General features: G+C 39.4%; 1 protein-coding gene across 1 annotated transcript in view; it reads left to right on the plus strand.

Moving 5' to 3' along the window:
- LOC150086137 (WD repeat-containing protein 70) overlaps positions 1 to 14,988 on the plus strand; it is a 106,945-nt gene that overhangs the window by 18,212 nt on the left and 73,745 nt on the right. The gene's annotated exons all lie outside the window — the stretch shown is intronic.

Here is a 14,988-nt window from a genome sequence, read left to right on the forward strand (position 1 = left end):
ATAAAATAAAAATTTTTTAACTTAGTACTTCGTTCCCATAGAGCCCTCTTTGGAGTATGTAGTAACGCTACTGTCTGCCCCCCCCCCTTATTGATGTTCTTTGACAGTGGCACAATCAGGTGGCATTAATGGGATGGGCCTGATGGTGGATCGACCGGTTCAGCAGGTTCTTTGGCCTTAGAGAAGAACTGTAGCAATGACGTTGAGTCTTTCTCTCTTCTAACGTATTGTAGTAAGGTGTATTTTGTGTCAGATGGCACCAGGGGTTTCCCCTATCTCCGCATTGCTTTTATTGTGCATGTACAAGTTTACTGGGAAGGCCAGAGATTTAAAAGTATATGGGTAGTGTAAAGTACAGTGTTGTGTACTGTTGTTCCTCTGGTCGTTTGGGCACTGGGCCCCTACTGGGGCCAAACGTTGCCCACACCTCGCCCTGTGGAGGCAGACCAGGTACCCAGTAGTCTTAGATATTTACTCTGGCAGGTCCTACTACCTAGTTTCCTGAGATTTTCAGTGGCTAGGACCTTAAAAAAAAAAAATCCATGTATATGCATACATATATACATTTGAGAATGATAGGATACATGAGGGAATATCACTAAGTTTTAAATAGTCTGAATTTTTGCGCACGGTAATTTGGAGTGTTAAAATTTTGACGTGTAGGGCATACGCTTACGTACAGATATAGTGGGTGGGGAGACTGAAGAATGGTGGGGGAGAGAAAGGCAGGAGTATGGGGCCAATAGGGAAGGCGACCCCAGGTTTCGGTGGGGCATGCCCATGCCCCACGAGAGGAGAAGGTGGGGATGGCGAGGAGTGGAGGAGACAGGGAGACCATCCCCTCCCTTCCTGCCAAAGATAGTGGGCTTAAAGATGAAAGGGAGCCAGGGTGCCTTATGCAGATCGCCATATGGTGTTAGGCAGCTAGGTTGCGCCTTAGTTCTTCACTCCAGTGTCACTCATTTCAAGTTGGATCATTCATGGGGCAAGCCCCGTCCTTGTTTTCCATTTTTCTTGCTTCAGGAATTTTCACTGACGTTACTCTGTCTTGTATGTAGTAGCTTATGGTGGTGCTCAGTCAGTCACGATGTATGGCGATTAACACTTTTCTCCTAGCGAAGAGGTCCTGCACATACTGGGAAAGTGCTCTGTCCTCGGTGTCATTGAAGTGGGATTCCAATCCTTTTGGGAGGTATTGTATCTTTGTTATGAGGATGCATCTGAGATCTTCATATTGTGGGCAGTCATAAATCACGTGATTCCAGTTTTCGACGTCCCCACATGTGCAATTGGGGTCATCAGTGAGGCTGAAACTGGAAAGCTTTTCATTGAAGGGTTCGTGTCTTGTTAGTAGAAAAGTCAGGTGCAACCCCAGGAAGTACCAGGCTGGTTGCTTGGGATATTTTTTGTTGAAGCCTGGGAAAAATTTGCGAATGATCTCCCTTTTTGTCGTCTCTGTCCATCTTTGTTGCCAATCCCTAAGCAAGTAGGCCTGCAATCAGGCTTTTTCTGTCTTTAAACTACTCGCTGGGTCGATTGTGAATTCCTGGTGGGTGGTGGCTACCCCTTGGTATGCAGGAAGAGTAGGCCTGCTTTTACAGCTTCTAGGTCCAGGGAGAGAGGTGTGCTCATTGTACTGCATGCTCGTGTGGTTGCTAGTAGGATGGTTCTTTGCATCATATCCAGGATTCTTTTGTTGACTACAAGTATCATTTTGTTATACTATACTGCAGCTGCATAAGTTATTGCTGGGATGAAGGTTGACCTGTAATATAACATTAGAGTTTGTATTTTTAATCCCATCTTTCCTTGTGACCCTGGCCACCAGTGCTGAGTATCGTTTTATTTTTGTCCTTATGTATTTTAGATGGGGTTGGAAGGATAGGTTATTGTCTATAATAACTCCTAAGTACTTCAGTTGGTTGGAAAATTTGATGGTCACTCCATCTATTTTGATTTGTGGTGGACATCATATTTGGAGGGTTCCTTTAAGTAGGATAGATATGGTTTTAGTCTGTGAGATTTGTAGCTGTTTTCTTGTAGCCCAGTGCTGCAATTTCTGTAATGCTTGGTTGGCGATGCATTCCAGTTGGGCCCTGGAGTCCGCCTCAGTAGTAAGGATGAGGTCGTCTGCAAAGGCCTAGACCTCAACCAGCCCCAGGTCCAGGTTCAGGAACTTGTCAAGGACCATATTCCATAGGAGAGGCCCCAAGACCAACCCCTGCAGACAGCCCTTGTGTACAGTTCTTGTAATTTTCTGGTAGTTTGTGTTTATTTCCACTTTCCTGGCTGATAAGTAGTCTTCCATTACCTTATATAGGTTGATGGGGACTGCAGCCTCCCTCAGTCTGCCCAGGTCGCTCGGCCACCAAAGTGAATCGAATGCCCCGGAAAAATCAATTGAAATGACTAGTAGGTATTTTTTCCTGTATTCTTGTGCTTTCCTAAGCAGGTTTCCAAGTGCATTCACTGTGGAGAATCCCGGCTTAAAGCCAAACTGGTTCCTAGCCTCCAGGTCCGCCCTCTCATAGTGGCTTTGAATCCGCTCATGCAGCAATCTCGCATATAATTTGCTGGCCACTGACAGCAGCATGACGGGTCTATATGATTCCGGACATTCTGGTTTTTTAGTAGGCTTTTTAAGTATAGTTTTGTATTTGTGGTTTTCCACTCCGCAGGGAGTTTTCCTGTTTCCAGACATCTGTTGTAAAGGTTGAGTAACAATTGTGGGGCAGTTTCTACAGTTTTCTTCAGTATCTCTGGTTCAATCTGGTTATCTAGTCCTGGACATTTGTGGTTTCTAATCCTAGTAGTTGCTGCGCTGAACTCCTCAAGGGTGAAGGGGGGGGCCTCAAGCACAGGAGTAATGTAGTTTTTATTGTCTTTGCAGATTTTGTGTTGCTCTTGCAGGGTTGGTATCATCGGTTCCTTGAAGAGTGTGTCTAGAATATTGCCTATCGACTGCTCCCAGGTGGTTGTTAGATTTCCTTACATATTGTAGTAGGGCTTCAGTATGTTAGTAACAGCCAGAGCCATGCCAAGGGTGAGGCGATCAAGGCTCTTGCCTCACGTGAAAAGCTGAAAGGGGTGCCAAAAGAAAGATTAAATAATTGCCATCATTAACAATAGGGCTCAATTTTTCATTCTTGCCTCATATACTAAAATGGCTTGGCACGGCCCTGGTAACAGCTCTTTGGATGAAAGAGCTGCGTTCCCAGTCTGGATCATTATCACATAGAGTTTCACAGCCTGTTTACATTTGTGCCAAAGCTGATTGAAATGTCTTTGTGCTGAGGGTCCTGATTGGCACAATCTCCTGCTCTTCCTCCTCAGGATTCTGTTTAGCCAGTTATGCAGCCAGCTCTTTTAATTCCTCCTTTGAAAGAGGATCCTAATTGGCACAAGCTCCTGCTCTTCCTCCTCAGAATCCTGTTTAGCCAGTTGTGCAGCCAGTTCCTCTAATTCCTCCTTTGGAAGACGCTCACCATGGCTTTGCAGCAACTCACTGACATCATCAATGTCAACCTTGTCAAGGCCAACATTCTCAGCCACCTGAGTGACATCTTCAGCCACCGCTGAAACTGGCTCAAACTCAAAAAAGTAAGACACTGCATCAGGCCACAATTTCTTCCAAACACCATTCGTGCATAATTGCGACACTTCTTTCCAGGCTGCAGAAATGTTACTTATGGCCTTAAGGATGCTGTAGGACCTCCAGTAGTCCCTCACAGTCACTGAATTAGATGCCTGCACTGCCTCGACAATCCCTTTGAAGATCGTATGCAAATAGTACGCCTTGAAGGTCGCAATAATGCCAACGATCCATTGGCTGCAACAGTGAGGTGGTGTTGGGTGGCAAATAAATGACTTTCACCTTCAGAACGTCATTAGGGATATCTTCAAGGTTGGCTGGATGTTCTGGAGCATTGTCAAGGACTAAAACAACATTTTTGGGAAAGTTGTTTGCTGCACAAAATTGGGCCACTTCTGGACAAAAGTATGAAGTGTACTATTCACTAAAAAGGGTCTGGGTTACCCACGCCTTCTTATTAGAGTGCCAGAAAACAGGAAGGCAAGTCTTCACAATGCCCTTCATAACACATGGATTTTCTGAAGGTACACCAAAATCGGTTTTAACTTAAAAGTATCACCCAGAAATAATGTAAGCCGATCTTTTCCAGCCTTATAACCAGGGGCAGACCTCTCTTCACAGGCTATGTATGTCCTACCAGGCATCTTCTTCCAGTACAGCTCTGTTTCATCAATGTTAAAGACCAAGTCTGGGGTGTAGTAGCCTTCATCCATTAACTTTAGGAATATGGGAGAATATTACTTGAAATTATTATTTGAAATGTGGTGTATTTTGGAGTCACTACCATTTCCCAACTAATGTTATAGAGTTTTATATGCATTTCAGTACAGATTATTCAAAATACATCTACAATGAAATTTTAAGCCTGAATTGGGTTCCACAACTTGTGAATGGCTTGTCTAATTCAAAAAGACTGCCAAAACCAACTACAGGCAAACATTGTTATAATGACATTGAATAGATCTATAATGAAAATCTGCTAGTATATTGTATACACTATATGGCATCTTTAAATTTCATGTTTCTGTTCACTTCCGAAAAAGCTGTGTATGGAATCATTGAGAATTCACATAACTGTAACTTGTGTTATGGGTGCGCATGTAACACAATTTGTTTACACTGCTGAAACAAAAATACGAGGTCTGTCCGGAAAGTATCCAGCCATGTAATATAAAAAAAAAGTAATTTACCTACGACAATGGCGCCTTAGTCCCCTTCGAAGTACTCTCTTTGAGACCTCACACACTTATCCCAGCATTGCTTCCACTTTTCAAAACAATCTGCAAAGTCCTTTTTTGGGTTTGCCATCAGCTGCCTTGTCGCATTCTCCATAATCACGTCCATGGTCTGAAATCTCCTCCCTTTCAATGGCGATTTTAGCTTTGGGAAAAGCCAGAAGTCATAGACCCATGACTCATCTCCAATTATGCCTTTTTGAGGAAATCTGGGTAATTGTTAGCGGTTTCAATCAAGTCCTGTGCAACTTCAGCACGAAATTCCTTCTGACCTTGTGACTTATCCCAGCAATACTTCCACTTTTCAAAACAATCTGCAAAGTCCTTTTTTGGGATCGCCATCAGCTGCCTCGTCGCGTTCTCCATAATCACGTCCATGGTCTGAAATCTCCTCCCTTTCAACGGCGATTTTAGCTTTGGGAAAAGCCAGAAGTCATAGACCCATGACTCATCTCCAATTATGACCTTTTTGAGGAAATCTGGGTAATTGTTAGCAGTTTCAAGCAATTCCTGTGCAACTTCAGCACGAAATTCCTTCTGACCTTGTGACAGGAGCCACGGAACAAATTTTGCAGCCACACGTTTCATGCCAAGATTCTCTGTCAAAATCTCTGAAACAATAGTCCATGGAATCCCCACATCTTCTTCTAATTCTCTCACTGTCAATCGCTGATTTTTGTTGATTGCAGCCCACACGTTCAACATTTTTGGGTGTTCTGCTTGTTGAAGACCTTCCAGAATGTGGATCACTTTCAACGGATTCCCACCCATCTTTGAAGCGTCATTACCACATTTTTATCTGGGCTTCACTCATTGAATCATCCCCGAAAGCCTTCTTAATCAATCGAATAGTTTCTGCAGACTAATGTTCAAGTTTGAAGTAAAACTTTATGCAAATTCGCTGATCTGTTCGCTCGGTCATTGTGAATGTGACAGTCACACAGTGCACAAGCTCACTCAACGGTGTCTCACTGCCAACTGACTAGCCCCAGAGGAGAGGGACTGTTCGTGCATGCGCAGTAAGGTCTCCTCTGATGAGCTGCCAAGTTACATCAAGGCCACGTGACCGGTTCTCAAGATATTCAAAATGGCTGGATACTTTCTGGACAGACTTTGTATACTGATCACAAAGATGCAAAATATGTGATATCCCAACACAGGTGCTGTGCATGGTGAAGTTACTATATGTATGCACTCAATTAGAGAGAAAATGACTGAATGTCATTCATAGGAATAATGATTTTGCATTACAGATTTTAAAAAAATATTAATTATTCTCCTTAAGCAATTTAAAATTCAGCCCGTAAAATCTTTTTCAGTTTCCCACAGGTAATAACAAAGGTCGCTGAGTGTAGTTTTTGCCGCCATAATAGTCATACAGCTTGACTTATAAGTTGTATATTAAAATAAGCACTGTTGTTATTTATTATTTATAATTATAAATATCTTCTAAACTATTCATAATTTGGAATATTTGTTCTCTTTAATGTTTGTAATTTGTGCAAAGAAGATGACATTTCTCTCTTTTAGCACTGTCACTCATTAAGTAAAATTTTTAATATAGTACTGAGAGAGAGAGAGAACGCCCAGTGTAAAAGTTCATCTGCAAAAATCTACAATTGATTACAATTGTGAAATTTTACTTTGTTTATTAAATATATTTTTTGTATGCATAAATTAAATTGCTGTTTATGGAAAGATTTATCGTGAAGCTCTTTTTTCTGGAGCATTTCTCTCATTTCAATGCTACTTTGCCAAGCCAAGTTAAAAAAACAAAAGATATAAAAATTTTATTATGTCATCATGTTCGAATTGGACAGTTCATGCATCCCAAAAATTGGTGGCTTTTTGGTTATGCTTTATTTATTTTAGTGTATATTTGCTTGTAATATTTTCCCTTTCAAACAGTTTCCTTAGTTAATCTATTCCATAAATAGACTTATTTACATGCACAAAACAACAGATTTAATTTCACACAACTAAGATAAAATTCCATGATGTAATCAAAACATTTTCTAGCTAACTCACACATTGAGCATTTCTTGTTGGTCACTCTCAGCTGTTCTCAAGTGATATCGAGGTGGTCACTGGCTCACACAAGTGCTGTATTACCCCCTTACATAGCTTTAATTATTAAGAGCAGTTCACACTGAGTTATGAAGTTTACTGAAAGCAATAACACTGAAAGAGAGAAATGTGTCACCCTTTTTTTGTGGATTATAAGTATTAACATGTTTACTGCTTCCTCACGCAAATATGCGGCTTCAGATTTTCAATCCAGTTAAAGGGAAAACCACCCACTTTTAAGACCGTAGCATTTACTTATAGCAGTTGAAAGTCTGTTGGTTGTTAAATACATAGAAGTCAAAGTTATTATTTAATTTATTAATCAACTAATAATGGTTTAAAATATAATAGAATAACATAAACCCTGTTTTCATTACTCTATAGTAAATCCCACTATCTGTTTTTAAATTTTCAACTACCTTGTTTTGGTCTTTGTGTTGATCTTTATTCTTCCCATTTTTGTTTAATGATCTTTTCACTTGCTTTTGTTTCCTTTCTCTTGCTTTTACAGTAATATTCCTAATTCTTATATGTCCTTTTCATTCTCATTGTTCCTTATGCTCTTTTTATATCTTTATTTCTATGGAGTTCTTTTTAATATTTTCTTTCCTCCACTTATGCATTCTCGTTTCTGACCATTTTAATCCTTTCCCTTCCCCCACATACTCAGTGATCACTGAATTGGGACCACCCCAATTCAGTGATCCCCATTCATGTATTAGGAATTTGCAGATAAAAGAACCACTAGGTGGCAGTGATCACAGTGTACTGACGTGGGATTTACTTAAAGATTTAATTACCATCAGGGGTAAAGGAAAGGGTTTTTGCTTCCGTAAAGGCGAGTACAGTGGTCTCCGACAGTTTTTAAATTCTGTACAGTGGGATCAACTGACGATGTTACCAACAGTAAATTCTAAGTGGGAAGCATTCAAGGAATTAATCGTGGAAGCTACCAAAAGTTTCATACCTATTAAGAAATATTGTTCAAGGTTTAGGCCTAAATGGTTATCTAATGAACTAATGAGACTCGTAAAAGAGAAGAAAAATGCATGGGATGCATATAAATTATCAAGCGACTCAGAAGCCTATGGCAGATATAAGTTAATCTGTAATCAGGTCACAAAGGAGGTTCGGCAGGCGAAGGCAGATTACGAGAAATCCTTGGCAAAAGATGCTAAGAAAAACAGCAAGGATTTCTTTACTTATATAAACTCTAAAAGGAAGGGGATGAATCTGATTGGTCCACTTGACATCAATGGTTCGACTGTTGTGATTCTGCTCAGATAGCAAACAAACTGAATGAGTATTTTGCATCTACATTCACACGTGAGGAATTATTAAGGTTTGAAAATGGCAGAAGGTTATCAAATCGTAGCAAGATACTTAATGATTTTGTAATAACTGAGAGCAAAGTGGAAGAGAAATTGTTGAAGTTAAACGTAAGAAAAGCACCTGGGGTGGATGGGATCTATCCAGTTATATTAAAGGAAGCGGCAAAGCAACTAAGCAAATCCTTAGCCATAATTATGAGAGCATCCTTGGACTCAGGGGAGGTTCCCACAGACTGGAGATGTGCAAATGTATCCCCAATTCACAAAGGAGGGATCGAAGGGTGACACAAGTAATTACAGACCAGTTAGTTTAACTTCTGTTCCGGGTAAAATAATGGAGTCGCTGGTTAAAGATGCATTGCAGGATCATCTATACAAGACTGCAGCAATAATTCAGACACAGCATGGGTTTGTTAAGGGAAAGTCTTGTCTGACAAATTTGATAGGTTATTATGATGTGGTTACAAAGGAACTGGATGCAAAAAATAATTTTGATATCATATATTTGGATTTCAGGAAAGCTTTTGACACTGTTGCGCATGGAAGACTATTGTACAAATTGGAACAGAATGGTATTAAGGGTAAGTTGCTACAATGGATAAAAGGATGGTTAAGTGGGAGAAGACAGAGGGTGGTAATCAATGGGTGCTGCTCTTCTTGGACTAATGTTATTAGTGGAGTCCCACAGGGTTCGGTGTTAGGTCCACCATTGTTTTGTATATTTATCAATGATATTGATGAAGGTATATCAGGCTTAATGTCGAAGTTTGCAGATGATACAAAGGTTGGCAGGGTTGTTAATGACAGTAATGGCAGTGTGCTACTGCAATAGGATCTGGATAATTTGGGCAAATGGGCTAAGAAGTGGCAACTGAAGTTTAACCTTGACAAATGCAAAGTACTGCATATGGGTAGAAATAACCCCAGAGAAACGTACCAACTGTGTGGTACTACACTTAAGGTGGTAGAAAATGAAAAAGACCTGGGAGTAATTGTGCAGGCAGATATGAAGTTTTCTGAGCAATGCAGACAGGCTGCCAGGGCAGGTCATGGGGTTTTGTCAATGATATATAGGAATTTTGCTAGCAGGTCAAAGGAGGTGATTATCCCTCTGTATAAGGCAATGGTCAGGCCACGCCTTGAGTACTGCGTACAGGTCTGGAGGCCTCATTTTAGGAAGGATGTAGATTTACTTGAGCATGTACAGAGAAGGGCCACAAGATTGGTGAGGGGAATGAAGGGATCCTCTTACCAAGAGAGGCTTAAGTTCTGCAAATTGCAATGGCTGGAGACTAGGCACCTGCACGGTGATCTAATTGAGGTGTATAAGGCCTTGAATGGGTTGAGCACGCTGAATTCTGATGGGATCCTTCCACTTGTTCAGATTACGAACCTAAGGGAGCATAAATTCAAATTAAGAAAAGACAGATGTAGAATAGATGTGCGGAAATTTGCCTTTAGCCAGCGGGTGGTTAATTGCTGGAACAAACTTCCATCTGTCGTTGTGGAAGTTGATAGGTTGAATAAATTTAAGGAGGAACTGGACAGTCATTTGTAGGGAATGGTGTGATTTTTTTTTTTTTTTTTTTTTTTTGGCTGATGCTGCATAAGCTCATACATTTGCTTTCTTGCATCACATGCCACTACTACTACTACACCCCATCGGTAATGGACTATGCCACATAGCTCGCAGTATGAAAAGCCAAACAGTTTTGTGTGCTAGAGCAGTGGTAATTTGCATCTGGTTGTGCAAGTCAAAGTTATAAAGTAGCAGTTATGGGACATAGTAAAGATATTATGAAGTTTCAAAAGGGCATGATTGTGTTGGATGCTTCCATATTAGAAATGGCACATCTTGTCGGCTGCTTACAACCTATTGTGGTTTTAAGGTGTATAAAGAATGGTGTGGAATGAGTCAAACCACCTCCTGCCGAAAGAATTGTAAAGGATTATGCAAAGTGGATGTTTGTGGTGGGTGAAGGATGCAGCATGTTGTATGGGCTCAACAGCAGTTGACTGTGCGACATTTTACATCACAATACAATATGGAGAATGCAAGAGCAGTAACCCAAATGATAATATGTCCTTCACACTCAGACATGTGAGGTTCCACAGCAGATAACTCAAGAGATGCCCTCTTCTCACTACTGATCATCATTGATGGCAAATGCTGTGGACTGGAATGGAAACATACGTACTGGTTCATTGTGTCCAAATACCTGGTGCAATATGCCAATGGATGCCTTCATGTATGACACAAGCAACGCGAGTCCATGGACCTATCATGCATGGTGCCCACTATCCAGGCAGGTGTCAGTGGTTGGGGTGTGTTTTTCTGGCAAGAACTAGGACCCCTGATCATATGGACCAATGTTTCACTGGTGGGGTCTACCAGCAGCTCTTAAGAGACCATGTGTACCCTGCTATGTTGCATTTTTTTCCAGACAGAAATAGGATCTTCCAAGACGATAATGCGCATGTCCATCGGACCTGCACTGTGCACAAGTGGTTTGAGGAACAAATCTTGTCAGTGAAGATATCACCCATCTTGATTAGCCTCCAAATTTGCCTGACCCCAATCCAATTGAACACCTGTGGGATTTTTTGGAATGGGAAGTGAGACATATGGACATGCAACCATCATCTGTTCTGACAATGTGGAAAGCCTTGCAGGCAACATGGCTGCAGATCCCTATGGATGTCTTCAGACATCCAAAGACAGTGGAGTCAATCAGACAGTGAATTCAGTGCATAGGTGAATAGCGGCTGTCATCCGTGCAGTGTTCCAACATGGTATTAGGTAGGTGGTCATAATTCAGTGATCACTGAGTATATATTGGCCATATTTTTCCTCTCGGGAATACAAAAAAATTTAATTACTGCTGTTATCGGACATTTTCTTACCAGAAAAGGTTTATAAGACCATCAGTTTTAGATTTTCATACTTCCTGTTTTTTATTCTTAGTAGTATAAGGAATTACAAACCACTAAGAACAACAAATAGAAAGTAAGAAATGATCAGTTTGCTTATTATTTCTCTTATCATAAGTTATCAAATGTTTATAGCAGTATGTTTTTATGTACTGCTATGATATGATCTATGTTTTACCTACTACTATGATTGTGTATCACACAGTATTATATACTGTGTGATACACAATATTATATAATATAATATTGTGTGATATATAATACTGTATATATAATATAATCAGTGGCGATTTTAACTTCTCAAATCTACTCGTGCTCAATTTAGATTTTGTCCGTGTGGTTGATATGTGACATCCGCCTGAAGCGAAGAGGGGGAATGCGTGAGTGGGCGGAGTCACAACCTGTCAATCATTGCCTTCCCCCGCTTCTTGCTGCTGTTTTCTAAGGGGTATTGTTTCTGGATTCAGACAATAAATAAATAATTATGGATTAAATAAGAAATAATTTAACACCTATTTGAACATAAACTCTAATCGTCTTGGTTTTAATGTGAATTCTTCTAAAATCATGTCATGCAATTCATTTTTTCTTTCTAAATCAACAAGTATTTCTTTCTCTATTGATATTTGGGCTAGCGAAGAGCCATTCCTGAGCCATTGTATTCCTCAAATAGGATCGAATTCGATCAAGAACTGAGAAACTTCTTTCATTTGAAACAGAAGTTACAGGTATTGTTAGAAGTTGAATTAGCCTTATTGTTTCTGACAAGACGGGTAATAATCCTATTTCATGAAATAGTTCTAAAAGAGCATTGGCTGATTTGCATTTTCTAAAATCTCTAAAACAAATATTGGGATATTTGTTTTGAAGAATGTTCAGAAAATTCTTGAAACATATTCACATCAATCAGCTCAATAAATGCAAAATCTTGAATGCAAGCAAATCTTTCTCTCAATGACAGCAATATATTTTCAGTCAATTCAAAATACATGGTTTTGTAATTGATTGGCCTTCTTCTATTCTTTTTCTTGGTGGAGAATTTGTATCATTTGACTGTTCTACATCTTTCAAAAATATTGCGATACGATTGCGACTACACTCAATGAATTCAATAAAGTCATTTATTTTCTGTAGGGCAAACTTCATGTCACGTTGTTTACATTGCAAAAGATCAAATAGTTTTCCCGTTTGGGATAATATATTTTCAAAGCAATTGATGGAAAACATGAAACTGAAATCATTTAATTTTATAAGCAGATTATCATGCTTCATTTAAAGTGTCTTCATCCCATCTTGCACTGTCATCCAAAATACTTTGGAATGCATTCATTACAGCTTCATGATGTCTTTTAATTGATGACACTGTTGTAGTTCTATAGCATCACCTTGTCTCGTACAGTGATGGTATGTTAACATTGAACTCTCTCAGCACAGCTTTTCGTTTAGTACTTGATGAAGAAAATTTACTGAAAACTTGAAGTTGTGAAAAGAAGACTTTTACCCTTTACCCATTAACTTTCTCTGACAGTTTATTTGAAACTAAATTCAATTTATGCATACAGCAGTGAGTAAAATATCTGAATTTAAAACCCTTTTCTCTCATTTCGTTTGAACCCCATTATGTTCACCAGCCATCACTGCTGATCCATCATATGTTTGACTGACCATCTTGTTTTTTGAATCGCTAAAGGTTTCTAACATGCTTTCTATCATTTCAGTAAGTCTTGCAGCACTTTTGTCTACGCTGACATCATAAAATCCCCAAAATCTTTCATGTATTTGACATCCCGAAACATATCTAATTATAGATAGTTGGGCATGCATTGCACAATCCGTCATTTCATCTGCTTGCATTGAAATAAACTGGGCATTTTCAATTTCATTTCGAATGACACTGCTGATAATCTTATCGATGACAATTATCAAGTCATTCTGAATTGTACTAGAAACTCCCGAAACTTGTTTAGACCCTTCCTTTGTTGAAAGCTGTGATGCAAAAACACTGTCCATTCCTGCAAAACATTTTAAGAATTCACAATAATTACCTTTATTTAGGCTATCTTCTCCTTCATTATGTCCATGTAGTGGCAGTTCTTGCTTGCATAAATATGACTGCATTGGCTAATTGCTTTGAATATTGTCTATTTTCTTGAACTTGTCTATTATAATTTTCTCTTTGGAGCTTCACGGCGCTACTAATGGCACATGTAATGTTTATCTGACGAAACGTTTTCAAACACTTATAATTATTCAAATGACTTGAAGATTTTGCTTGATAATTGCTGTCACTCAAAATATTTCTAAAATTAGAATAACCAGTATCTGTCCAGGACTGATTTGACATGGGCTGGAATAGTAAATGTGGCCAGCAGTACAATTTTTCACTCAAGAGGATTACACAAAACCAATCTATTTGTTTGTACTGTTTATGTTGAAATGAACGATTGCCTACTTTTATCTTAATTAATGGCTGGACGGCCTGTCTTAATAATTTCTCTCTGCTCAGCAATGTTTCACCCTCCAAATGGTTTTTATTTCAATGATAACACTAAATTATCCATCTTGGATATGATTTCAAAATAAGAATAAAAAATTATAATACGTAATGCAATAATTCTTAACAATCACGGTACTGTGTATGCAGCGAACCAGCACACAAACAAAAAACTGAAAGCAAACAGGAAGCAAGATGCTACTGTTGCTAGTATTTTGAATTAAAACTCTTACCAACCCGAGTGACATTGGCACTAGGTGAAGTATTTCATCTTTACATAAATAAGTCATTAATAGATGTATAAATATTATTTTTTTATACAAAAGGTGAAAGATTAGATAAAAACAGTAACTGACATACAAGCAAAAAAAGTTAGTAAGTGATAAACTTGAAATACATGCATGTTAATAACAATAATGACAGTATGCTGCTGTAACAAGATCTGGAAAAGTTGGGTAGATGGGGCTGAGAAGTGGCAACTGAAATTTAACATTGACAAATGCAAAGTACTGCATGTGGGTAACAATAACCCCAGAGAAATGTACCAACTATGTGGTGTTACACTCATGGTACTGAAGAATGAAAGAGACCTGGGAGTAGTTGTGCTGTCAGATATGAAGTTTTCTGAGCAGTGCAGACAGGCTGCCAGAGTAGGTCATGGGGTCTTGTCAATGATATACAGGAATTTTGCAATCAGGGATAAGGAGGTGATTATCCCCTTGTATAAGGCAATGGTCAGGCTACACCTTGAGTACTGCGTACAGGTCTGGAAGCCTCATTTTAAGAAGGATGTAGAGTTGCTAGAATGAGTACAGAGAAGGACAATAAGGCTGGTGAAGGTAACAAAGGGGTGCTCTAATGAAGAAAGGCTTAAGTTCTGCAAATTGCAGCTTCTGGAGACTAGGCACCTGTAAGGCTATCTGATTGAGGTTGTATAAGGCCTTGAATGGATTGAGCAGGCCCAGTTCTGATGGGATTCTTTCTCTTGCTCAGATTACAAACCTGAGGAGGCATAGATTCAAACTGAGGAAAGACAGTTGTAGAATAGATGTGCGGAAGGTTGCCTTTAGCCAGCGGGTAGTTGATTGCTGGAACAAACTTCCATCTGTTGTTGTGGAAGTTGACAGCTTAAATAAATTCAAGGCAGAAATGAATGGATCAGTGAAATGGGAAGGGTTTTTTTTTTTTTTTTTGTTGATGATGTATAAGCTTGCTTCCTTGCATCATGTGCCTCTACTAATGCTAATAACATTACTTGTTTTCAGATATGATGACTTGAGCCTCTATATTAGTCTACAATAAGCCGCTAACTCATGCCAATGAGAGACAGCTTGAGTA

Source organism: Mastigoproctus giganteus, chromosome 5, assembly GCF_048544385.1.
Source record: "Mastigoproctus giganteus isolate SK-2022 chromosome 5, ASM4854438v1, whole genome shotgun sequence".
NCBI classification, from domain to species: Eukaryota; Metazoa; Arthropoda; class Arachnida; order Uropygi; family Thelyphonidae; genus Mastigoproctus; species Mastigoproctus giganteus.